At 47.0% G+C, this 24,650-nt stretch overlaps 1 protein-coding gene and 1 long non-coding RNA gene across 5 annotated transcripts in view; one reads left to right on the plus strand and one right to left on the minus strand.

Moving 5' to 3' along the window:
- The window catches only part of LOC134936503 (uncharacterized), a 196,365-nt gene that overhangs the window by 167,443 nt on the left and 4,272 nt on the right, over nt 1–24,650 (plus strand). Inside the window, exon 4 of one of the 2 annotated variants that reach the window (XR_010180507.1) lies at nt 9,536–9,609. The exons of the other annotated variant lie outside the window; for it this stretch is intronic. This is a non-coding gene — a long non-coding RNA (uncharacterized LOC134936503). Of the gene's footprint in view, nt 1–9,535; nt 9,610–24,650 lie in introns of those variants that run through there. 2 annotated transcript variants of the gene reach the window in all.
- The window catches only part of LOC134936500 (lysophosphatidic acid receptor 2-like), a 158,070-nt gene that overhangs the window by 87,819 nt on the left and 45,601 nt on the right, over nt 1–24,650 (minus strand). The window lies entirely within an intron of this gene.

The following is a 24,650-nucleotide window of genomic DNA, read 5'->3' on the forward strand; positions in this document are numbered from 1 at the left end:
TTCGGCCAGCCACTCCCCCATTTCCCCAGGCACGCCTGCGTTTTTATTTGACACGCCTGCGTTTTTTAACACACTCCCGGAAAACGGTCAGTCACCTTCCAGAAACGCCCCATTCCTGTCAATCACTCACCGATCAGCAGTGCGACTGAAAAGAGTCGCTCGACCTAGTGTGAAACTGCATCATTTTTTGTGAAAGTACGTCGCGCGTGCGCACAGCGGCCCATATGCATGTGCAGAAATGCTGATTTTTAGCCTGATCGCTGCGCTGCAAACAATGGCAGCTAGCGATCAACTCGGAATGACCCCCAATGTACTAAGCACTGGAGAAAGATAAAGTGGAGAGAAATAAAATACCAGCCAACCAGCTCCTGTCATTTTCAAACATATCCTGTAACATGACCTTAGCTGATTGGCTAGTACTTTCTCTCTCTCCAAGGCTCAGCACATAGATCCCTGTGTTTGAAAAATGACAGAAGCTGATTGGTAAAACTGTCTCCATCCTTCTCTCTCTCTCTCCAAGGGCGAAATGTATTAAGCCTTGTAAAATGATAAAGTGAAGAGAGATATAGTACCAGCCAGGGTTGGCTGGTTTAAACCACCTTGGTTTAAACCTAGAGATGAGCGGGTTCGGTTTCTTTGAATCCGAACCCGCACGAACTTCACTTTTTTTTTTCACGGGTCCGAGCGACTCGGATCTTCCCGCCTTGCTCGGTTAACCCGAGCGCGCCCGAACGTCATCATGACGCTGTCGGATTCTCGCGAGACTCGGATTCTATATAAGGAGCCGCGCGTCGCCGCCATTTTCACACGTGCATTGAGATTGATAGGGAGAGGACGTGGCTGGCGTCCTCTCCATTAGAATAGATTAGAAGAGAGAGAGAGAGAGATTGTGCAGACAGAGTTTACCACAGTGACCAGTGCAGTTGTTGTTAAGTTAACTTTTATTTAATATATCCGTTCTCTGCTATATCCGTTCTCTGCCTGAAAAAAACGATACACAGCAGTCACACAGTGTGACTCAGTCTGTGTGCACTCAGCTCAGCCCAGTGTGCTGCACATCAATGTATAAAAGCTTATAATAATTGTGGGGGAGACTGGGGAGCACTGCAGGTTGTTATAGCAGGAGCCAGGAGTACATAATATTATATTAATTTAAAATTAAACAGTGCACACTTTTGCTGCAGGAGTGCCACTGCCAGTGTGACTAGTGGTGACCAGTGCCTGACCACCAGTATAGTAGTATATTGTTGTATACTATCTCTTTATCAACCAGTCTATATTAGCAGCAGACACAGTACAGTGCGGTAGTTCACGGCTGTGGCTACCTCTGTGTCGGCAGTCGGCACTCGGCAGGCAGTCCGTCCATCCATAATTGTATAATTATATACCACCTAACCGTGGTATTTTTTTTTCTTTCTTTATACCGTCGACATAGTCATACTAGTTGTTACGAGTATACTACTATCTCTTTATCAACCAGTGTACAGTGCGGTAGTTCACGGCTGTGGCTACCTCTGTGTCGGCAGTCGGCAGGCAGTCCGTCCATCCATAATTGTATTATTATAATATATACCACCTAACCGTGGTTTTTTTTTCATTCTTTATACCGTCATAGTGTCATACTAGTTGTTACGAGTATACTACTATCTCTTTATCAACCAGTGTACAGTGCGGTAGTTCACGGCTGTGGCTACCTCTGTGTCGGCAGTCGGCAGGCAGTCCGTCCATCCATAATTGTATTATAATATATACCACCTAACCGTGGTTTTTTTTTCATTCTTTATACCGTCATAGTGTCATACTAGTTGTTACGAGTATACTACTATCTCTTTATCAACCAGTGTACAGTGCGGTAGTTCACGGCTGTGGCTACCTCTGTGTCGGCAGTCGGCAGGCAGTCCGTCCATCCATAATTGTATTATAATATATACCACCTAACCGTGGTTTTTTTTTCATTCTTTATACCGTCATAGTCAGTCATACTAGTTGTTACGAGTATACTACTATCTCTTTATCAACCAGTGTACAGTGCGGTAGTTCACGGCTGTGGCTACCTCTGTGTCGGCAGTCGGCAGGCAGTCCGTCCATCCATAATTGTATTATAATATATACCACCTAACCGTGGTTTTTTTTTCATTCTTTATACCGTCATAGTCAGTCATACTAGTTGTTACGAGTATACTACTATCTCTTTATCAACCAGTGTACAGTGCGGTAGTTCACGGCTGTGGCTACCTCTGTGTCGGCAGTCGGCAGGCAGTCCGTCCATCCATAATTGTATTATTATAATATATACCACCTAACCGTGGTTTTTTTTTCATTCTTTATACCGTCATAGTGTCATACTAGTTGTTACGAGTATACTACTATCTCTTTATCAACCAGTGTACAGTGCGGTAGTTCACGGCTGTGGCTACCTCTGTGTCGGCAGTCGGCAGGCAGTCCGTCCATCCATAATTGTATTATAATATATACCACCTAACCGTGGTTTTTTTTTTCATTCTTTATACCGTCATAGTGTCATACTAGTTGTTACGAGTATACTACTATCTCTTTATCAACCAGTGTACAGTGCGGTAGTTCACGGCTGTGGCTACCTCTGTGTCGGCAGTCGGCAGGCAGTCCGTCCATCCATAATTGTATTATTATAATATATACCACCTAACCGTGGGTTTTTTTTCATTCTTTATACCGTCATAGTCAGTCATACTAGTTGTTACGAGTATACTACTATCTCTTTATCAACCAGTGTACAGTGCGGTAGTTCACGGCTGTGGCTACCTCTGTGTCGGCACTCGGCAGGCAGTCCGTCCATCCATAATTGTATTATAATATATACCACCTAACCGTGGTTTTTTTTTCATTCGTTATACCGTCATAGTCAGTCATACTAGTTGTTACGAGTATACTACTATCTCTTTATCAACCAGTGTACAGTGCGGTAGTTCACGGCTGTGGCTACCTCTGTGTCGGAACTCGGCAGGCAGTCCGTCCATCCATAATTGTATTACAATATATACCACCTAACCGTGTTTTTTTTTTCATTCTTTATACCGTCATAGTCAGTCATACTAGTTGTTACGAGTATACTACTATCTCTTTATCAACCAGTGTACAGTGCGGTAGTTCACGGCTGTGGCTACCTCTGTGTCGGCACTCGGCAGGCAGTCCGTCCATCCATAATTGTATTACAATATATACCACCTAACCGTGGTTTTTTTATACCACCTAACCGTGGCAGTCCGTCCATAATTGTATACTAGTATCCAATCCATCCATCTCCATTGTTTACCTGAGGTGCCTTTTAGTTCTGCCTATAAAATATGGAGAACAAAAAAGTTGAGGTTCCAAAATTAGGGAAAGATCAAGATCCACTTCCACCTCGTGCTGAAGCTGCTGCCACTAGTCATGGCCGAGACGATGAAATGCCAGCAACGTCGTCTGCCAAGGCCGATGCCCAATGTCATAGTACAGAGCATGTCAAATCCAAAACACCAAATATCAGAAAAAAAAGGACTCCAAAACCTAAAATAAAATTGTCGGAGGAGAAGCGTAAACTTGCCAATATGCCATTTACCACACGGAGTGGCAAGGAACGGCTGAGGCCCTGGCCTATGTTCATGGCTAGTGGTTCAGCTTCACATGAGGATGGAAGCACTCAGCCTCTCGCTAGAAAAATGAAACGACTCAAGCTGGCAAAAGCACAGCAAAGAACTGTGCGTTCTTCGAAATCCCAAATCCACAAGGAGAGTCCAATTGTGTCGGTTGCGATGCCTGACCTTCCCAACACTGGATGTGAAGAGCATGCGCCTTCCACCATTTGCACGCCCCCTGCAAGTGCTGGAAGGAGCACCCGCAGTCCAGTTCCTGATAGTGAGATTGAAGATGTCAGTGTTGAAGTCCACCAGGATGCGGAGGATATGGGTGTTGCTGGCGCTGGGGAGGAAATTGACCAGGAGGATTCTGATGGTGAGGTGGTTTGTTTAAGTCAGGCACCCGGGGAGACACCTGTTGTCCGTGGGAGGAATATGGCCGTTGACATGCCAGGTGAAAATACCAAAAAAATCAGCTCTTCGGTGTGGAGGTATTTCACCAGAAATGCGGACAACAGGTGTCAAGCCGTGTGTTCCCTTTGTCAAGCTGTAATAAGTAGGGGTAAGGACGTTAACCACCTCGGAACATCCTCCCTTATACGTCACCTGCAGCGCATTCATAATAAGTCAGTGACAAGTTCAAAAACTTTGGGTGACAGCGGAAGCACTCCACTGACCAGTAAATCCCTTCCTCTTGTAACCAAGCTCACGCAAACCACCCCACCAACTCCCTCAGTGTCAATTTCCTCCTTCCCCAGGAATGCCAATAGTCCTGCAGGCCATGTCACTGGCAATTCTGACGATTCCTCTCCTGCCTGGGATTCCTCCGATGCATCCTTGCGTGTAACGCCTACTGCTGCTGGCGCTGCTGTTGTTGCTGCTGGGAGTCGATGGTCATCCCAGAGGGGAAGTCGTAAGACCACTTTTACTACTTCCACCAAGCAATTGACTGTCCAACAGTCATTTGCGAGGAAGATTAAATATCACAGCAGTCATCCTACTGCAAAGCGGATAACTGAGGCCTTGACATCCTGGGTGGTGAGAAACGTGGTTCCGGTATCCATCATTACTGCAGAGCCAACTAGAGACTTGTTGGAGGTACTGTGTCCCCGGTACCAAATACCATCTAGGTTCCATTTCTCTAGGCAGGCGATACCGAAAATGTACACAGACCTCAGAAAAAGAGTCACCAGTGTCCTAAAAAATGCAGCTGTACCCAATGTCCACTTAACCACGGACATGTGGACAAGTGGAGCAGGGCAGGGTCAGGACTATATGACTGTGACAGCCCACTGGGTAGATGTATGGACTCCCGCCGCAAGAACAGCAGCGGCGGCACCAGTAGCAGCATCTCGCAAACGCCAACTCGTTCCTAGGCAGGCTACGCTTTGTATCACCGGTTTCCAGAATACGCACACAGCTGAAAACCTCTTACGGCAACTGAGGAAGATCATTGCGGAATGGCTTACCCCAATTGGACTCTCCTGTGGATTTGTGGCATCGGACAACGCCAGCAATATTGTGCGTGCATTACATCTGGGCAAATTCCAGCACGTCCCATGTTTTGCACATACCTTGAATTTGGTGGTGCAGAATTTTTTAAAAAACGACAGGGGCGTGCAAGAGATGCTGGCGGTGGCCAGAAAAATTGCGGGACACTTTCGGCGTACAGGCAGCACGTACAGAAGACTGGAGCACCACCAAAAACGCCTGAACCTGCCCTGCCATCATCTGAAGCAGGAGGTGGTAACGAGGTGGAATTCAACCCTCTATATGCTTCAGAGGTTGGAGGAGCAGCAAAAGGCCATTCAAGCCTATACAACTGACCACGATATAGGAGGTGGAATGCACCTGTCTCAAGCGCAGTGGAGAATGATTTCAACGTTGTGCAAGGTTCTGCAACCTTTTGAACTTGCCACACGTGAAGTCAGTTCAGACACTGCCAGCCTGAGTCAGGTCATTCCCCTCATCAGGCTTTTGCAGAAGAAGCTGGAGACATTGAAGGAGGAGCTAAGACAGAGCGATTCCGCTAGGCATGTGGGACTTGTGGATGGAGCCCTTAATTCGCTTAACAAGGATTCACGGGTGGTCAATCTGTTGAAATCAGAGCACTACATTTTGGCCACCGTGCTCGATCCTAGATTTAAAACCTACCTTGGATCTCTCTTTCCGGCGCACACAAGTCTGCTGGGTTTCAAAGACCTGCTGGTGAGAAAATTGTCAAGTCAAGCGGAACGCGACCTGTCAACATCTCCTCCTTCACATTCTCCCGCAACTGGGGGTGCGAGGAAAAGGCTCAGAATTCCGAGCCCACCCGCTGGCGGTGATGCAGGGCAGTCTGGAGCGACTGCTGATGCTGACATCTGGTCCGGACTGAAGGACCTGACAACCATTACGGACATGTCGTCTACTGTCACTGCATATGATTCTATCACCATTGATAGAATGGTGGAGGATTATATGAGTGACCGCATCCAAGTAGGCACGTCACACAGTCCGTACTTATACTGGCAGGAAAAAGAGGCAATTTGGAGGCCCTTGCACAAACTGGCTTTATTCTACCTAAGTTGCCCTCCCACAAGTGTGTACTCCGAAAGAGTGTTTAGTGCCGCCGCTCACCTTGTCAGCAATCGGCGTACGAGGTTACATCCAGAAAATGTGGAGAAGATGATGTTCATTAAAATGAATTATAATCAATTCCTCCGCGGAGACATTGACCAGCAGCAATTGCCTCCACAAAGTACACAGGGAGCTGACATGGTGGATTCCAGTGGGGACGAATTGATAATCTGTGAGGAGGGGGATGTACACGGTGATATATCGGAGGATGATGATGAGGTGGACATCTTGCCTCTGTAGAGCCAGTTTGTGCAAGGAGAGATTAATTGCTTCTTTTTTGGTGGGGGTCCAAACCAACCCGTCATTTCAGTCACAGTCGTGTGGCAGACCCTGTCACTGAAATGATGGGTTGGTTAAAGTGTGCATGTCCTGTTTTGTTTATACAACATAAGGGTGGGTGGGAAGGGCCCAAGGACAATTCCATCTTGCACCTCTTTTTTCTTTTATTTTTCTTTGCGTCATGTGCTGTTTGGGGAGGGTTTTTTGGAAGGGACATCCTGCGTGACACTGCAGTGCCACTCCTAGATGGGCCCGGTGTTTGTGTCGGCCACTAGGGTCGCTTATCTTTCTCACACAGTCAGCTACCTCATTGCGCCTCTTTTTTTCTTTGCGTCATGTGCTGTTTGGGGAGGGTTTTTTGGAAGGGACATCCTGCGTGACACTGCAGTGCCACTCCTAGATGGGCCCGGTGTTTGTGTCGGCCACTAGGGTCGCTTATCTTTCTCACACAGTCAGCTACCTCATTGCGCCTCTTTTTTTCTTTGCGTCATGTGCTGTTTGGGGAGGGTTTTTTGGAAGGGACATCCTGCGTGACACTGCAGTGCCACTCCTAGATGGGCCCGGTGTTTGTGTCGGCCACTAGGGTCGCTAATCTTACTCACACAGCTACCTCATTGCGCCTCTTTTTTTCTTTGCGTCATGTGCTGTTTGGGGAGGGTTTTTTGGAAGGGACATCCTGCGTGACACTGCAGTGCCACTCCTAGATGGGCCCGGTGTTTGTGTCGGCCACTAGGGTCGCTTATCTTTCTCACACAGTCAGCTACCTCATTGCGCCTCTTTTTTTCTTTGCGTCATGTGCTGTTTGGGGAGGGTTTTTTGGAAGGGACATCCTGCGTGACACTGCAGTGCCACTCCTAGATGGGCCAGGTGTTTGTGTCGGCCACTAGGGTCGCTAATCTTACTCACACAGCTACCTCATTGCGCCTCTTTTTTTCTTTGCGTCATGTGCTGTTTGGGGAGGGTTTTTTGGAAGGGACATCCTGCGTGACACTGCAGTGCCACTCCTAGATGGGCCCGGTGTTTGTGTCGGCCACTAGGGTCGCTAATCTTACTCACACAGCTACCTCATTGCGCCTCTTTTTTTCTTTGCGTCATGTGCTGTTTGGGGAGGGTTTTTTGGAAGGGACATCCTGCGTGACACTGCAGTGCCACTCCTAGATGGGCCAGGTGTTTGTGTCGGCCACTAGGGTCGCTGAGCTTAGTCATCCAGCGACCTCGGTGCAAATTTTAGGACTAAAAATAATATTGTGAGGTGTAAGGTGTTCAGAATAGACTGAAAATGAGTGTTAATTATGGTTATTGAGGTTAATAATACTATGGGATCAAAATGACCCCCAAATTCAATGTTTTAAGCTGTTTTTTAGGGTTTTTTGAAAAAACCACCCGAATCCAAAACACACCCGAATCCGACAAAAAAAATTCGGTGAGGTTTTGCCAAAACGCGGTCGAACCCAAAACACGTCCGCGGAACCGAACCCAAAACCAAAACACAAAACCCGAAAAATTTCAGGCGCTCATCTCTATAAACCAAATGGTATTAATTAAAACAAAACAAAAATACTTCATGATTTCTTAAAAGAGCCCATTATAAGGGAATCCCCTGGTATTATTCAACATTCTTATTGCTTGTGGTCTTCCTCTGAGTGAGCTGAACCAATGCAGTAAATCACAAACAAAACAATATAGGGAGACGAACCAGATAAGAGAGGGGCTAAATCTGCCTAGCATCAAGCTTCTCCCCCAACAATCACATAGGACAGGAGAAAACCACAGCTAACATTCTCACCCTTAAAGAGTAAACAACACCAACACATTACACAGGCAATACACAGACAAACGCCTCATAACTTAGTTAATCTCCATGTTTATTTCATTTCAAAATCTTCAGTCCTATTGATATGAGAGAAAGAAAGAAAGACTTAAGCCCCATATACACTAGGCGATATTACAAACGATATCACTCATTTTCACCCTTCTGAGTGATATCGTTTGTAATATTGCCCAGTGAACGTTAACGATGGACGGTCCCGCGGGTCTTTAACGATGGCCGTTGTCTGTGCATTCAGCTCAGTTTGGACTATGGGGGTCATTCCGATCTGATCGCATGCTGCAGCTCAGGCTGGCGAGTTCACAGGGCAGCACTGCGATGTGCACCCTTTTTGCCCAGCTTTCTCTGCTCCTGGCAGAGAAAGCTGAGCGGGGACCTGGCTCCAGCGATCAGCTATGTGTGTCCAATGGACACACAAGCTGATCAGAGTGTGAAAAAAACAAAAACATACTCACCTGTCCAGGGAGCCTGTGTCCGCTGCTCCAGTGAGCGCTGCCTGGCGCTGGGTCCCCCATATGCTGCAATGTGACTCCGGTGCAGTAAAGTGACGCTGCAAACTTTACAGCACCGGGGGTCACTGCAGCACACAGGATCCGGTGCCCGGCAGCCCAGCAGAAGCAGCGCGGACGGGCTCCCTGTACAGGCGAGTATATAATCCTGCTGGGGGAGTCCACGGTGCGCGAGGGTAGTCGTGACAGGGGGGTCGACTGGGCGGCGGTAGTGGCAATGTCAGCGGGGGTAAGCACATGCGCAGCAGGACATCGGGGTATTTTTGACAAAAAATACCCCATTGATGCAGCGAAGAGGCATCGCAGGGACAGAGCTTGACCGCAAGCTCTGTCTCTGCATGTGATAATTGATACATCCCTGCGATGTAATCAGTTATCACAGTGCGAATTTGGGTGATTTTATCACGACATCCGCATCCAAGATGCGGATGGTGATAAATAGGCCCCTTAGTCTGGCTCTCTTTTGATGAGATAAAAAATTAGAGCAGAAAAGGATGTAGAGCCAAGTGCAAGAAATGTGGGTATCAGTTGGAAGGACAAGTCCACAGAATGAAGAATCATTTAGAAAAATGCAAAGAAGCCAACAGTGATGATAAAGGTATGATATTAATTTTTACGGGACAATTCTACAGTTTATATAACTCACTTCAGTTCTTCTTATGCTAAAAAAGAACTATAGATTTTTTTTTTTGCTTTTTTTCCCCCAGACACCCACTTAGAAGTAACAAATCAACAAGCACTGGAATATTACCTGAGCACCCACCAAGCAAGAAAAAGAAAGTTAATTCAACTTTATCTTCATTGGATTTGTTTGTTGTGAAAACTACGTATGAACAGAAAGATTCATTAGATATCGATTCAGAAAGATTCATTAGATATCGATTCAGAAAGATTAATTAGATATCAATTTGTGTATGTTACCAATACTACATTTCACAGTGTGGAACACACACAACTTGTCCAGCTAATGCAGCAACTGCGTCCTGGTTATAATCCCCCAAATAGAAAAGAAATAGGAGGTTCTTTACTGGACACTGTTTACAAGGAAGAACAAACCAAGTGTTCTTCAGTGTTAAGGAATTAAATTGTTTGTGTAGGGATTGATGGTCAGATGTCCATAATGAACCAACAGTGGGCTTAATTCAGACCTGGTCGCTAGGCTGCGTTTTCGTACAGTGGGTGATAAAGGTCACAGTGGCAGATACACAAATGCCCCCACAGTTGTCAGATATACATTGCCCCACAGTGCCAGATACACGAGTGCCCCCACAGTGCCAGATATACATTGCCCCGGAGTGCCCAGCTCACCACTGCCTCTTATGCTGCTATGTGAGGGGAGGAGAGCACAGTGCGCGCCTCTCCTGCCCCTCAATGCTCGTGAAGTCCGGTCTCTGGTGGTGGGTATCTCAAATGCGGCGTCGGTTCGTTAGTCAATCAGAGCTCGCGGACCGGCAGCCAATCAGGAGTAGCGGCTGCCGGTCTGCGAGCTCTGATTGGCTAGCAAACCGATGCCTTATTGAGATTCACCCTGCCGCCGCAGCCGTCAGAGACCGGACATCACAGAGAATTGAGGGGCAGGAGAGGCGCTGCGCTCTCCTCCCCTCACATAGCAGCCAGCGGGATGCAGGTATGGTGGACGGCCCGGCGGTACGGACTGCCGGCTGGGAATTTCTTACTGGTACCGTACCGCCCTGTACCACCATACTTGCAGCACTGCACACACACACACACACACACACACACACACACACACACACACACACACACACACACACACACACACACACACACACATTATATATATATATATAAACATAGAAACATAGAATTTGACGGCAGATAAGAACCACTTGGCCCATCTAGTCTGCCCCATATATATATACCCATTATATATACATTATATATGTTGGTAAGGATAGATTTTGGTGCTGCTGTACACTGTACCTCAGGAGCCTGCCCGTGCTTCTAACGCCCCCTGAGTGACCCCTGCAACTCTGCAAATTGCCGCTGCACTGCTATAGGAGATAGAGTCATGACCACAACCCGCCCAGCCAGCCCCCGGGGTCCTGTGCGTGCCCGCCGCGGGAGCGTGGTGATGTCACGCTCACGCTCCCAGCAGGTTGGGAAGGGGAGGCGCCGAGGCAGAGACTCTGCGCACAGCGGCAGCGCTAATGGCGGCTGTGGTGAGCACACTGAGTGGCGGCCCGGCGGCAGTGAGTACGGCTAAATTCTTAACGGTACGACATATCCGCCCACTTGCACCGCTGGTAAGTCCTGGGTTACTCAGAGACTGCACAAGATCTGTTTGCACAGCTCTGCTACACAAGCATTCGCACAATTGCAAAGTGAAAATACACTCCCCTCTGGGCGGCGACTATGTGAACGCAGGACTGCAAAAAAAAAACCCTAGCAAACTAACAGATCTGAAGTAGCCCTTGTGTGCGTAACAGTAACAACTGCAACAGGGAATATATATTTGGTAGAAGCTGTGGATACATCAGGAAATCCAGATACATCAGAGTACTTGGCAGAGAAGGTATCTAATAGCATCAAGAAATATGAATAAGAGTTTAAGTGTTTGTGCGTTCAGTTGTGACAGATAATGTAGCTAATGTTTCACGGATGTGTGACTTGCTAGAAAACCGTGAAGACCTGGCTGCTCGGCACATCTTCTGAATCTCTTACCTAATGACTGTCAGGTTCCTAACCAGGAAGAACATGTTCTCACTATTATAATTTTGTTTTTTTGCAAAACAACCATTTTGCAAATGCTCTCTCCAGACAATCAGATGCTCCAAAACGTATCATGCCAGCTGAAACCCGTTGGAACAGTTTGGTGGATTGCGTACCTCCCAACTGTCCTGATTTTGGCGGAACAGTCCTGTTTTTCTGAAGTTGGGAGGTATGGGATTGTCTGGATGCTTACATTACACTTCTAAAAATCTGAGAAGATAATCAGAACAAAATTGATAGAAATGTGCAGGCAAAAGTTGCCAACCTTATACTTAAGAGGAATGTTCACGATATGATTTACATTTTGAAGCCTATCGCTGAGACTCTTGATGAAGCACAAAAAAACGTATGTTCCCTTGCCCACGTTGTGTGTGTGTGTGTGTGTGTATCTATGGAAACAACTTAAAAAATATATATGGGATGTGACAAAAGATGAGGATATTAAAAATAAATGTGTACATCGATATAACATAGCTTTAACTCCATCTAATTTTCTTGCTTACATGCTTGATCCAAAGCAAACCAATAACACCGAACTTCAACTGAGGACAAGAAAAAACTGTAACTTGATTTTACAAGCTCAAATTATGAATCAAGTTTTCTCCCACCATTAATAGTGTAGTTCCAGGCAAAAGCTGCACCATTGCACAAGGAAATTTTTTAAAAATACATTTGTGGTGTCGCAAGTTTCATCTTATGAATGGTGGACGAGCCAAAAAGCGCAATTGAAAAAGTTAATCCTAATGTATTTCCCATTATTGAACATCTTCTGACTGCTCAATTATCTTCACCTAGCGTAGAAGGATTTTTTCTTCTTTTGGTTTAGTTTAGAGATGTGCACCGGAAATTTTTCGGGTTTTGGTTTTGGATTCGGTTCCGCGGCCGTGTTTTGGATTCGGACGCGTTTTGGCAAAACCTCCCTGAAATTTTTTTGTCGGATTCGGATGCGTTTTGGATTCGGGTGTTTTTTTTCAAAAACAGCTTAAATCATAGAATTTGGGGGTAATTTTGATCCTATAGTATTATCAACCACAATAACCACAATTTCCACTCATTTCCAGTCTATTCTGAACACCTCACACCTCACAATACTATTTTTAGTCCTAAAATTTGCACCAAGGTCGCTGGATGACTAAGCAAAACAACCCAAGAGGGCGGCACAAACACCTGGCCCATCTAGGAGTGGCACTGCAATGTCAGACAGGATGGCACTTAAAAAAATTGGCCCCAAACAGCACATGATGCAAAGAAAAGAGAAAAAGAGGTTCACTGTGGTCGCTGGACGGCTAAGCTAAGCGACACAAACACCTCAATATCACAGGAATTATTTGTTCTAATCAATGGTATTATTGGTCCAAATCACTGGAAGAAAATGACAAAATCACTGGAATTATTCGTAAACATTTGTAGAAAGTCGCTGCTTTCTGATTACAGAAATGCTCAGATATTCCTGCAAATCCACAATCCCTTCCCAGAGGAAAAAGAAATTGAGAAACCGTTGTTTGAGAACGTTTGTTCTCTTTCCCTTACAAAGGAACAAACCACTTTCCAAGAAGCCTGACGTTTTTGGGATTATGGAGACATAATGTTTTTGAATATAAATCCTAAAGCAGGTGGTGTATTAGAGCAAAAGAGTGCAAGAGACCAGCCATGCAGTTTCTGAAATATTATGACAAAATGTTACTGTATTTCATAAGCACTCATTCCTAACTCTGCTAAGTACTGTTTGGTATACTGTATCTGGCTTCCATGAGGTAGTTGTCCATTATTTCAGCTTCCATTGACCTTTTTGAAAGCGGTAGAAGTTATCGATTCTTCCCCCCCCCCCCCCCCCTATTTCTCTAACGTCCTAGTGGATGCTGGGGACTCCGAAAGGACCATGGGGAATAGCGGCTCCGCAGGAGACTGGGCACAAAGTAAAAGCTTTAGGACTAGCTGGTGTGCACTGGCTCCTCCCCCTATGACCCTCCTCCAAGCCTCAGTTAAGATTTTGTGCCCGAACGAGAAGGGTGCAATCTAGGTGGCTCTCCTGAGCTGCTTAGAGTAAAAGTTTAAATAGGTTTTTTTATTTTCAGTGAGACCTGCTGGCAACAGGCTCACTGCATCGAGGGACTAAGGGGAGAAGAAGCGAACTCACCTGCGTGCAGAGTGGATTGGGCTTCTTAGGCTACTGGACATTAGCTCCAGAGGGACGATCACAGGCCCAGCCATGGATGGGTCCCGGAGCCGCGCCGCCGGCCCCCTTACAGAGCCAGAAGAGTGAAGAGGTCCGGAAAATCGGCGGCAGAAGACGTCCTGTCTTCAATAAGGTAGCGCACAGCACCGCAGCTGTGCGCCATTGCTCTCAGCACACTTCACACTCCGGTCACTGAGGGTGCAGGGCGCTGGGGGGGGGGCGCCCTGGGACGCAATGAAAATACCTTAAATGGCTAAAAATACATCACATATAGCTCCTGGGCTATATGGATGTATTTAACCCCTGCCAGTCTTCCACAAAAAAGCGGGAGAAAGGCCGCCGAAAAAGGGGCGGAGCCTATCTCCTCAGCACACAAGCGCCATTTTTTTCTCACAGCTCCGTTGGAGGAAGGCTCCCTGACTCTCCCCTGCAGTCCTGCACTACAGAAACAGGGTAAAACAAGAGAGGGGGGGCACTAAATTGCATTTTAATATATACAGCAGCTATATTAGGGAAAAACACTTATATAAGGTTATCCCTATATATATATAGCGCTCTGGTGTGTGCTGGCAAACTCTCCCTCTGTCTCCCCAAAGGGCTAGTGGGGTCCTGTCCTCTGTCAGAGCATTCCCTGTGTGTGTGCTGTGTGTCTGTACGCTGTGTCGACATGTATGAGGAGGAAAATGGTGTGGAGGCGGAGCAATTGCCTGTGTTAGTGATGTCACCCCCTAGGGAGTCGACACCTGACTGGATGGTCTTATGGAAAGAATTACGTGATAGTGTCGGCACTTTACAAAAGACTGTTGACGACATGAGACAGCCGGCAAATCAGTTAATACCTGTACAGGCGTCTCAAACACCGTCAGGGGCTATAAAACGCCCGTTACCTCAGGTCGACACGGACACTGACTCCAGTGTCGACGGTGAGGAAACAAACGTATTTTCCAGTAGGGCCACACGTTACATGATCACGGCAATGAAGGAGGTTTTGAACATTTCTGATACTACAAGTACCACAAAAAAGGGTATTATGTGGGGTGTGAAAAAACTACCCGTAGTTTTTCCTGAATCAGATGAATTAAATGAGGTGTGTGATGAAGCGTGGGTTTCCCCCGATAAAAAACTGCTAATTTCTAAAAAATTATTGGCATTATACCCTTTCCCGCCAGAGGTTAGGGCGCGTTGGGAAACACCCCCTAGCGTAGATAAGGCGCTCACACGCTTATCAAAACAAGTGGCGTTACCGTCTCCTGATACGGCCGCCCTCAAGGAACCAGCTGATAGGAAGCTGGAAAATATCCTTAAAAGTATATACACACATACTGGTATTATACTGCGACCAGCAATCGCCTCAGCCTGGATGTGCAGTGCTGGGGTGGCTTGGTCGGATTCCCTGACTGAAAATATTGATACCCTGCACAGGGACAATATATTATTGACTATAGAGCATTTAAAGGATGCATTTCTATATATGCGAGATGCACAGAGGGATATTTGCACTCTGGCATCAAGAGTAAGTGCGATGTCCATTTCTGCCAGAAGAGGATTATGGACGCGACAGTGGTCAGGGGATGCGGATTCCAAATAGCATATGGAAGTATTGCCGTATAAAGGGGGGGAGTTATTTGGGGTCGGTCTATCGGACCTGGTGGCCACGGCAACGGCTGGAAAATCCACCTTTTTACCCCAAGTCACCTCGCAGCAGAAAAAGATACCGTCTTTTCAGGCTCAGTCCTTTCGTCCCCATAAGGGAAGCGGGCAAAAGGCCACTCATATCTGCCCCGGGGCAGAGGAAGGGGAAAAAGACTGCAGCAAACAGCCTCTTCCCACGAACAGAAGCCCTCCCCCGCTACTGCCAAGTCCTCAGCATGACGCTGGGGCCTTACAAGCGGACTCAGGCACGGTGGGGGCCCGTCTCAAGAATTTCAGCGCGCAGTGGGCTCACTCGCAAGTGGACCCCTGGATCCTGCAGGTAGTATCTCAGGGGTACAAATTGGAATTCGAGACGTCTCCCCCTCGCCGGTTCCTGAAGTCTGCTTTACCAACGTCTCCCCCCGACAGGGAGGCGGTATTGGAAGCCATTCACAAGCTGTATTCCCAGCAGGTGATAATCAAGGTACCCCTCCTACAACAGGGAAAGGGGTATTATTCCACGCTGTTTGTGGTACCGAAGCCGGACGGCTCGGTGAGACCCATTTTAAATCTGAAATCCTTGAACACTTACATAAAAAGGTTCAAGTTCAAGATGGAGTCACTCAGAACAGTGATGGCGAACCTGGAAGAAGGGGACTATATGGTGTCTCTGGACATCAAGGATGCTTACCTCCATGTCCCAATTTGCCCTTCTCACCAAGGGTACCTCAGGTTTGTGGTACAGAACTGTCACTATCAGTTTCAGACGCTGCCGTTTGGATTGTCCACGGCACCCCGGGTCTTTACCAAGGTAATGGCCGAAATGATGATTCTTCTTCGAAGAAAAGGCGTCTTAATTATCCCTTACTTGGACGATCTCCTGATAAGGGCAAGGTCCAGAGAACAGTTAGAGGTCGGAGTAGCACTATCTCAAGTAGTACTACGACAGCACGGATGGATTCTAAATATTCCAAAATCGCAGCTGATTCCGACGACACGTCTGCTGTTCCTAGGGATGATTCTGGACACAGTACAGAAAAAGGTGTTTCTCCCGGAGGAGAAAGCCAAGGAGTTATCCGACCTAGTCAGGAACCTCCTAAGACCAGGCCAAGTGTCAGTACATCAATGCACAAGGGTCCTGGGAAAGATGGTGGCTTCTTACGAAGTGATTCCATTCGGCAGATTCCACGCAAGAACTTTTCAGTGGGATCTGCTGGACAAATGGTCCGGATCGCATCTTCAAATGCATCAGCGGATAACCCTGTCTCCAAGGACAAGGGTGTCTCTCCTGTGGTGGTTACAGAGTGCTCATCTCCTAGAGGGCCGCAGATTCGGCATTCAGGATTGGGTCCTGGTGACCACGGATGCCAGCCTGAGAGGCTGGGGAGCAGTCACACAGGGAAGAAATTTCCAGGGCTTGTGGTCAAGCATGGAAACGTCACTTCACATAAATATCCTGGAACTAAGGGCCATTTACAATGCCCTAAGTCAGGCAAGACCTCTGCTTCAGGGTCAGCCGGTGTTGATCCAGTCGGACAACATCACGGCAGTCGCCCACGTAAACAGACAGGGCGGCACAAGAAGCAGGAGGGCAATGATGGAAGTGGCAAGGATTCTTCGCTGGGCGGAGAATCATGTGATAGCACTGTCAGCAGTGTTCATTCCGGGAGTGGACAACTGGGAAGCAGACTTCCTCAGCAGATACGATCTTCACCCGGGCGAGTGGGGACTTCACCCAGAAGTCTTCCACATGATTGTGAACCGTTGGGAAAAACCAAAGGTGGACATGATGGCGTCCCGCCTCAACAAAAAACTGGACAGATATTGCGCCAGGTCAAGGGACCCTCAGGCAATAGCTGTGGACGCTCTGGTAACACCGTGGGTGTACCAGTCAGTGTATGTGTTCCCTCCTCTTCCTCTCATACCAAAAGTACTGAGAATCATAAGAAGGAGAGGAGTAAAGACTATACTCTTGGCTCCGGATTGGCCAAGAAGGACTTGGTACCCGGAAATTCAAGAGATGCTCACGGAAGACCCGTGGCCTCTACCTCTAAGAAAGGACCTGCTCCAGCAGGGACCATGTCTGTTCCAAGACTTACCGCGGCTGCGTTTGACGGCATGGCGGTTGAACGCCGGATCCTGAAGGAAAAAGGCATTCCGGATGAAGTCATCCCTACCCTGATCAAAGCCAGGAAGGATGTAACCATACAACATTATCACCGTAATTGGCGAAAATATGTTGCGTGGTGCGCGGCCAGGAAGGCCCCTACAGAGGAATTTCAACTGGGTCGTTTCCTGCATTTCCTGCAAACAGGACTGTCTATGGGCCTCAAATTAGGGTCCATTAAGGTTCAAATTTCGGCCCTGTCAATATTCTTCCAAAAAGAACTGGCTTCTGTTCCTGAAGTTCAGACGTTTGTCAAGGGAGTACTGCATATACAGCCTCCTTTTGTGCCTCCAGTGGCACCTTGGGATCTCAATGTAGTTTTGGGATTCCTAAAATCACATTGGTTTGAACCACTCACCACTGTGGACTTAAAATATCTCACATGGAAAGTGGTAATGCTGTTAGCCCTGGCTTCAGCCAGGCGTGTCTCAGAATTGGCGGCTTTATCCTATAAAAGCCCTTACCTAATTTTTCATACGGACAGGGCAGAATTGAGGACTCGTCCTCAATTTCTCCCTAAGGTGGTTTCAGCATTTCACTTAAACCAGCCTATTGTGGTGCATGCGGCTACTAGGGACTTGGAGGATTCCAAGTTGCTGGACGTAGTCAGGGCCCTGAAAATATATGTTTCCAGGACGGCTGGAGTCAGGAAATCTGATTCGCTGTTTATCCTGTATGCACCCAACAAGCTGGGTGCTCCTGCTTCTAAGCAGACGATTGCTCGTTGGATTTGTAGTACAATTCAGCTTGCACATTCTGTGGCAGGCCTGCCACAGCCAAAATCTGTAAAAGCCCATTCCACACGGAAAGTGGGCTCATCTTGGGCGGCTGCCCAAGGGGTCTCGGCTTTACAACTTTGCCGAGCAGCTACTTGGTCAGGGGCAAACACGTTTGCTAAATTCTACAAATTTGATACCCTGGCTGAGGAGGACCTGGAGTTCTCTCATTCGGTGCTGCAGAGTCATCCGCACTCTCCCGCCCGTTTGGGAGCTTTGGTATAATCCCCATGGTCCTTTCGGAGTCCCCAGCATCCACTAGGACGTTAGAGAAAATAAGAATTTACTTACCGATAATTCTATTTCTCATAGTCCGTAGTGGATGCTGGGCGCCCATCCCAAGTGCGGATTGTCTGCATTACTTGTACATAGTTATTGTTACAAAAATCGGGTTATTGTTGTTGTGAGCCATCTTTTCAGAGGCTCCTTCTGTTATCATGCTGTTAACTGGGTTCAGATCACAAGTTGTACGGTGTGATTGGTGTGGCTGGTATGAGTCTTACCCGGGATTCAAAATCCTTCCTTATTGTGTACGCTCGTCCGGGCACAGTATCCTAACTGAGGCTTGGAGGAGGGTCATAGGGGGAGGAGCCAGTGCACACCAGCTAGTCCTAAAGCTTTTACTTTGTGCCCAGTCTCCTGCGGAGCCGCTATTCCCCATGGTCCTTTTGGAGTCCCCAGCATCCACTACGGACTATGAGAAATAGAATTATCGGTAAGTAAATTCTTATTTTTTAATTTTCTCCTACATAGCCCAGTAAAATGTTGCAATGTTAAGTATTGACGTGCCTTCTGGGGGTCCACTTCTTCACCAAACCCAGCCAAATCTCATCCTAACCCTCTGTACCACATTCTCTATGTACCCCATCTGTGTCACCCATGTCTGTCTACCCCTCCCCTTTAGATTGTAAACTCTCACGAGCAGGGCCCTCTTCCCTCATGTACTTATCCTTTTGTCTTACTTTAATAATCTTCAATTGTACCACATCCAGCAATATTCTGCCACCTGATACTTATTCCAGTGTCATCTGCTGATGTAACTATGTTTATTTACCCTGTACTTGTCCTATACTGTCATAAACTGTAAATTGCTGTTTTCCTGTTTGATTATTTATGTACTCTATAATTGGGTGCTGCGGAACCCTTGTGGCGCCATATAAATAAAGGATAATAATATAGGGTGTATAATCCCCCGGTGTATCTCACACATCACACAGTACAGTATATAAGGTGTATAATCCCCAGGTGTATCTCACACATCGCTCAGTACAGTATATAGGGTGTATAATCCCCAGGTGTATCTCACACATCACACAGTACAGTATATAGGGTGTATAATCCCCAGGTGTATCTCACACATCACACAGTACAGTATATAGGGTGTATAATCCCCAGGTGCATCCCACACATCGCTCAGTACAGATTACAGGATGTATAATCACCAGGTGTATAACACATCGCATAGTACAGTATATAGGGTGTATAAGCCCCAGGTGTATCTCACACATCACTCAGTACAGATTACAGGATGTATAATCACCAGGTGTATAACACACATCGCACAGTACAGTATATAGGGTGTATAATCCCAAGGTGTATCTCACACATCGCTCAGTACAATATACAGAGTGTATTATCACTGGGTGTATCACAAACGTTGCACAGTACAGTATACAGGGTGTATAATCCCCAGGTGTATCTCACACATCGTTCAGTACAGATTACAGGATGTATAAAATCACCAGGTGTATAACACACGTCACACAGTACAGTATACATACTGGTCACAACAATGCAGCAGATATTTAGCACTGATCAGGATACTAGAAGTGACACAGAGCTGCAAGATACAGCAATGGCCTACTGTACTGTACTATATGTATACTGCTGGTCACCAAAATGCTGCACTGTCCTACTATATACTGCTCACAATAATGCAGCACAAAGATAGTATACTTGACACAGCTGCAAGATACAGCAATGGCCTACTGTACTGTACTATATATGTATACTGCTGGTCACCAAAATGCTGCACTGTCCTACTATATACTGCTCACAATAATGCAGCACAGAGATAGTATACTTGACACAGAGCTGAGCACAGATATTTGCAGCACACTGAGCACAGATATGGAGCGTTTTCAGGCAGAGAACTTCGACATTTTCAGCACACTGAGCACAGATATTTGCAGCACACTGAGCACAGATATTTGCAACACACAGAGCACAGATTACGGAACTTTTCAGGGAGAGAACGCAGCCACGTCCTCTCCGTTCAATCTCCAATGCACGAGTGAAAATGGCGGCGACGCGCGGCTCTTTATATAGAATACGAATCTCGCGAGAATCCGACAGCGGGATGATGACGTTCGGGTGCGTTCGGGTTAACCGAGCAAGGCGGGAAGATCCAAGGCTGCCTCGGACCCGTGTAAAATAGGTGAAGTTCGGGGGGGGTTCGGATCTCGGAGAACCGAACCCGCTCATCTCTAGTTTAGTTCATTTGAAGCTTCAAAACAGACTAGAAACTGAAAAGGCCTCTAAACACATACCTCCCAACTGTCCCGATTTTGGCGGGACAGTCCCGTTTTTCACGGTCTGTCCCGCTGTCCCACCCGCAGGTCGCAGTGACCCGCGGGTGGGGGGGCAGTTGGGAGATCCCCCCCCCTGTCACTCGCTGCTCTGATCAGAGAAGCGGTGTATAGATGCTGTGTGCATGCGCACAGCGTATATTCCCCGACAGAGAGGTACAGGGGGCATGACCAGCAGCTATCTGAGCGCTGTCCATGCCCCCACAGTGACAAAAATGGGGTGTGTGGTCTGCGATCGCTTGCCGTGAGGTCATGCCCTTTCAGCGAGGCCATGCCCCTTTCAGCGAGGCCACGCCCCCAAATTTGGACGCACGTGCTGGAAAGTTGGAAAGTATGTAAACGGGAGGCATTCGATATGCCGGCTCTCGGGATCCTGGCGCTCAGCATACCGGCGCCGGGATCCCGACAGCCGGCATACCTTCAACTATCTCCCTCTTGGGGTGTCCACGACACCCCTGGAGGGAGATTAAATAGCGTAGTGCGCCACTGTGCCCGCAGGGAGACGAGCGTAGTGAGCCCGCAAGGGGCTCTTTTGTGCTTGCCCTGCTGCCGGCATTACGGAGCCAGGATCCCGAACGTCGGTATAACATAGTACACCCCTCTAAACTAGCGTTTTTATTCAAAATGTTTAATGGCAGTGACAAATCCAGTGCTAATGCTAATCTCCTTTTTTTGTGTTTGTGCGTTTCTCTGAAAAGTGCTTTTGCATGTTTTAACTATTATGGGGGTATCCTATTATCCACGATCCGTTTTCACCAGGATATCGCTATTAATGACAGATGGTCATTATCATGGTATCCAATTACAGGCCGTTTTCATCAGGTGAAAACGGAGCAGCGATCGTGCGATAACCCATGTGTTATCGCGTCTCCGGCAGCCGCTTATCGCGGATTATACTTCAGGTGCCCGAGGCACCTGAAGCATAAACAGCGATAAGTGCCGGCATTGGGGGGAGAAGCACGCCACATCGGTGCTAATAGGACTGCCCCCAGCAAAACAATTACCTGCGGTCATCGACTGCATGTAATTGGATATCCCCCTTAAGGCGGGTACACACTTCCCGATGTTTAAATGCGGTGAACGACTATATGGTTGAACGATATGGCGTTCAACGATACAGTGCATACACACTGAACGTTATCGTTCAACGATAATGTTCAGTGACGTCACCACTGGCATTCCCGAACACGCAGCTCAGACCAACATTGGGGGTAATTCCAAGTTGATCGCAGCAGGAAATTTTTTAGCAACTGGGCAAAACCATGTGCACTGCAGGGGAGGCAGATATAACATGTGCAGAGAGAGTTAGATTTGGGTGGGTTATTTTGTTTCTGTGCAGGGTAAATACTGGCTGTTTTATTTTTACACTGCAATTTAGATTGCAGATTGAACACACCCCACCCAAATCTAACTCTCTCTGCACATGTTATATCTGCCTCCCCTGCAGTGCACATGGTTTTGCCCAGTTGCTAAAAAATTTCCTGCTGCGATCAACTTGGAATTACCCCCATTGACGGTTGAGCTGCATGTCAGCTCAATATTGGTGATCGCTAAACAGCGTGCGGGAGCGCGCATCGTTCATCGGTCACCAATATTGCCCCCATACACACTGGACAATATAAGCCTAAAAATAAACGATAACGACATTTATGTCGTTATCGTTTATTTTTTAGGCTAAAATTGCCTAGTGTGTTTAAGTCTAAAGGGCCCTACTCACTGGTCGATACCAGTGAAAGATATGAACGATCTCGTTCATTAATGAATGAGATACCGTTCATAACTTTCAGTGTGTAGGCACCAGTGATGAACGATGCGCGGCCTCGCGCTCGTTCATCGCTGGTGCCGGCTCATTTAAACATGCAGGCCAATATGGACAATCTCGTCCATATTAGCATGCAGTGCTATGGAGCCGGGTGATGGGGAGAGTGAAGAAACTTCACTCCCCCCACCACCTCTCCCCCGCTGCCGGGTCGCCCATCTGCCGTATCGGCCGTCAGGCAGATCGGCGAAGGGTCGCTAGGTGTGTAGGGCCCTTTAAATTGTTTTTATTGAAAGATTTCAAATAAATCATGTCAAACCCTAATAACTTTGGATTGTTAATGTTAGAAAGCATTAAAACATGATTGATCAAGGTTTCTAATACATAGTTTCACAGTATTAATACAACAAACAGGATTTACTTTTTTTTTTTAATTGAAAACATGAATGCGAAAACACTGGTTTAAACAGAAAAAAAAATTTCACACCAAGTTGTTGTTTTTTTATGGTTTTTTTTTCAACCCTGGTACCAGCTAATCAGCTTCTAACTGCCATGTTACAGGCTGTGCTTGAAAAATGATAGGATCTGATTGATACTTTATCTCTCACCACTTTATCACTCTTCAACGCTTAGTACAGCTGCCCACACGTTTTGAAACATCTGCCCCACTGTGCACATGTGCAGTTTCAAATTCTTAGGAGTCTTTGAAAAATGTGAAAGACTCCCTGCGACTACTTTTAAGTACATAGGGGGTAACTCAGAGTTGATCGTAGATGTGCTAAATTTAGCACATCTACGATCATTTACTCTGACATGCGCGGGGGACGCCCAGCACAGGGCTAGTCCGCCCCGCATGTCGGGCCGGCCCTGCCTGTCAATCAGGCAGAGGCGATTGCAGCCAGTGAGATGTTGATAGCATCTCACCGGGCTCCCGGGGTGCACGCGCGCAGTGCGGCCACTGCATGTGCGCACTCCACACAGTAATTCAGACTTCGATCGCTGCCGCTGCACCGATGCAGTCTGAATTGCCTCCATAGCAGGGATAGTTTAGTTAAAACTGAAAAAGTCTTTCATGTTACAGACTGATAACAATCATGGCACTGCCGCAATTATTAATACATAGGCCCATTGGGGCTCTCAGTATGGCGTCACCTAGCTTTGCTTTCCAATATTTGATAAATGAGCATACATTGCAATGCCCAACCAAAACACAGGCATGATAAAGGAATCAGGGGTTATTTCTGCTTGATAAATAGATCTCTTAAATAGGAGAAAATACACCTGAGAGTCTGATTTTCCACTATCTGATAAGAAACTAATGTGTCTATTGCTTGGCAGAAATACTCTAAATCCCTAAGGCCAGTACTGACGGGAGAGATGTGTGCTGAGCGATCTTAACACAGACCGCTCAGCACACATGTCTCTCCCTCGCTCAGCATACAGCGCGATGTGTGCTGAGCGAGGGGGGGCGGCCCCCTTCCCGCTTTCATCGCCGTCTCGTGCTTCCTTCGTTGTCTGGGTAACCGGCGTCTTTTTCCGCACAGCGTCCGCATCGCTCGCGCTGCTGTCCAGTCTAACATGGCGGCTTAATAGGTGAGACAAGAGCAACCGAGTGTCGGAGGAGCAGGAAGAACGCAGCCTACACCTGATAAGAATTATATCTTGGGAGGAAACACAGAGGAGTGAACTAAGGATACAGAGCTCTATTAAAAGGAATAGGAGGGAACTCCTTGTAAGCCTATACGGAAATTTATTTTATGTAAGGAAATTTATATGGTTTTGCGCCTACTATTAACCTTTTCTTATTGATTGTGTCCTATTGTTTGGAATTTTTGTGAAGAGTCCTGTGTTGGTGGTGGGCTGCATCTATACCATAGGCAGCGCATTTGTTTGAATTTTCTTCTCCAATTCCCCAAGTTGTAAGGTATGGGTAACGGGTTAGTGTTTTATTAACAACAGAGCATGCTTTTAGTATTCCATTTTCATTTCTT

Source organism: Pseudophryne corroboree, chromosome 6 (genome assembly GCF_028390025.1).
Source record: "Pseudophryne corroboree isolate aPseCor3 chromosome 6, aPseCor3.hap2, whole genome shotgun sequence".
Classification (NCBI taxonomy): Eukaryota; Metazoa; Chordata; class Amphibia; order Anura; family Myobatrachidae; genus Pseudophryne; species Pseudophryne corroboree.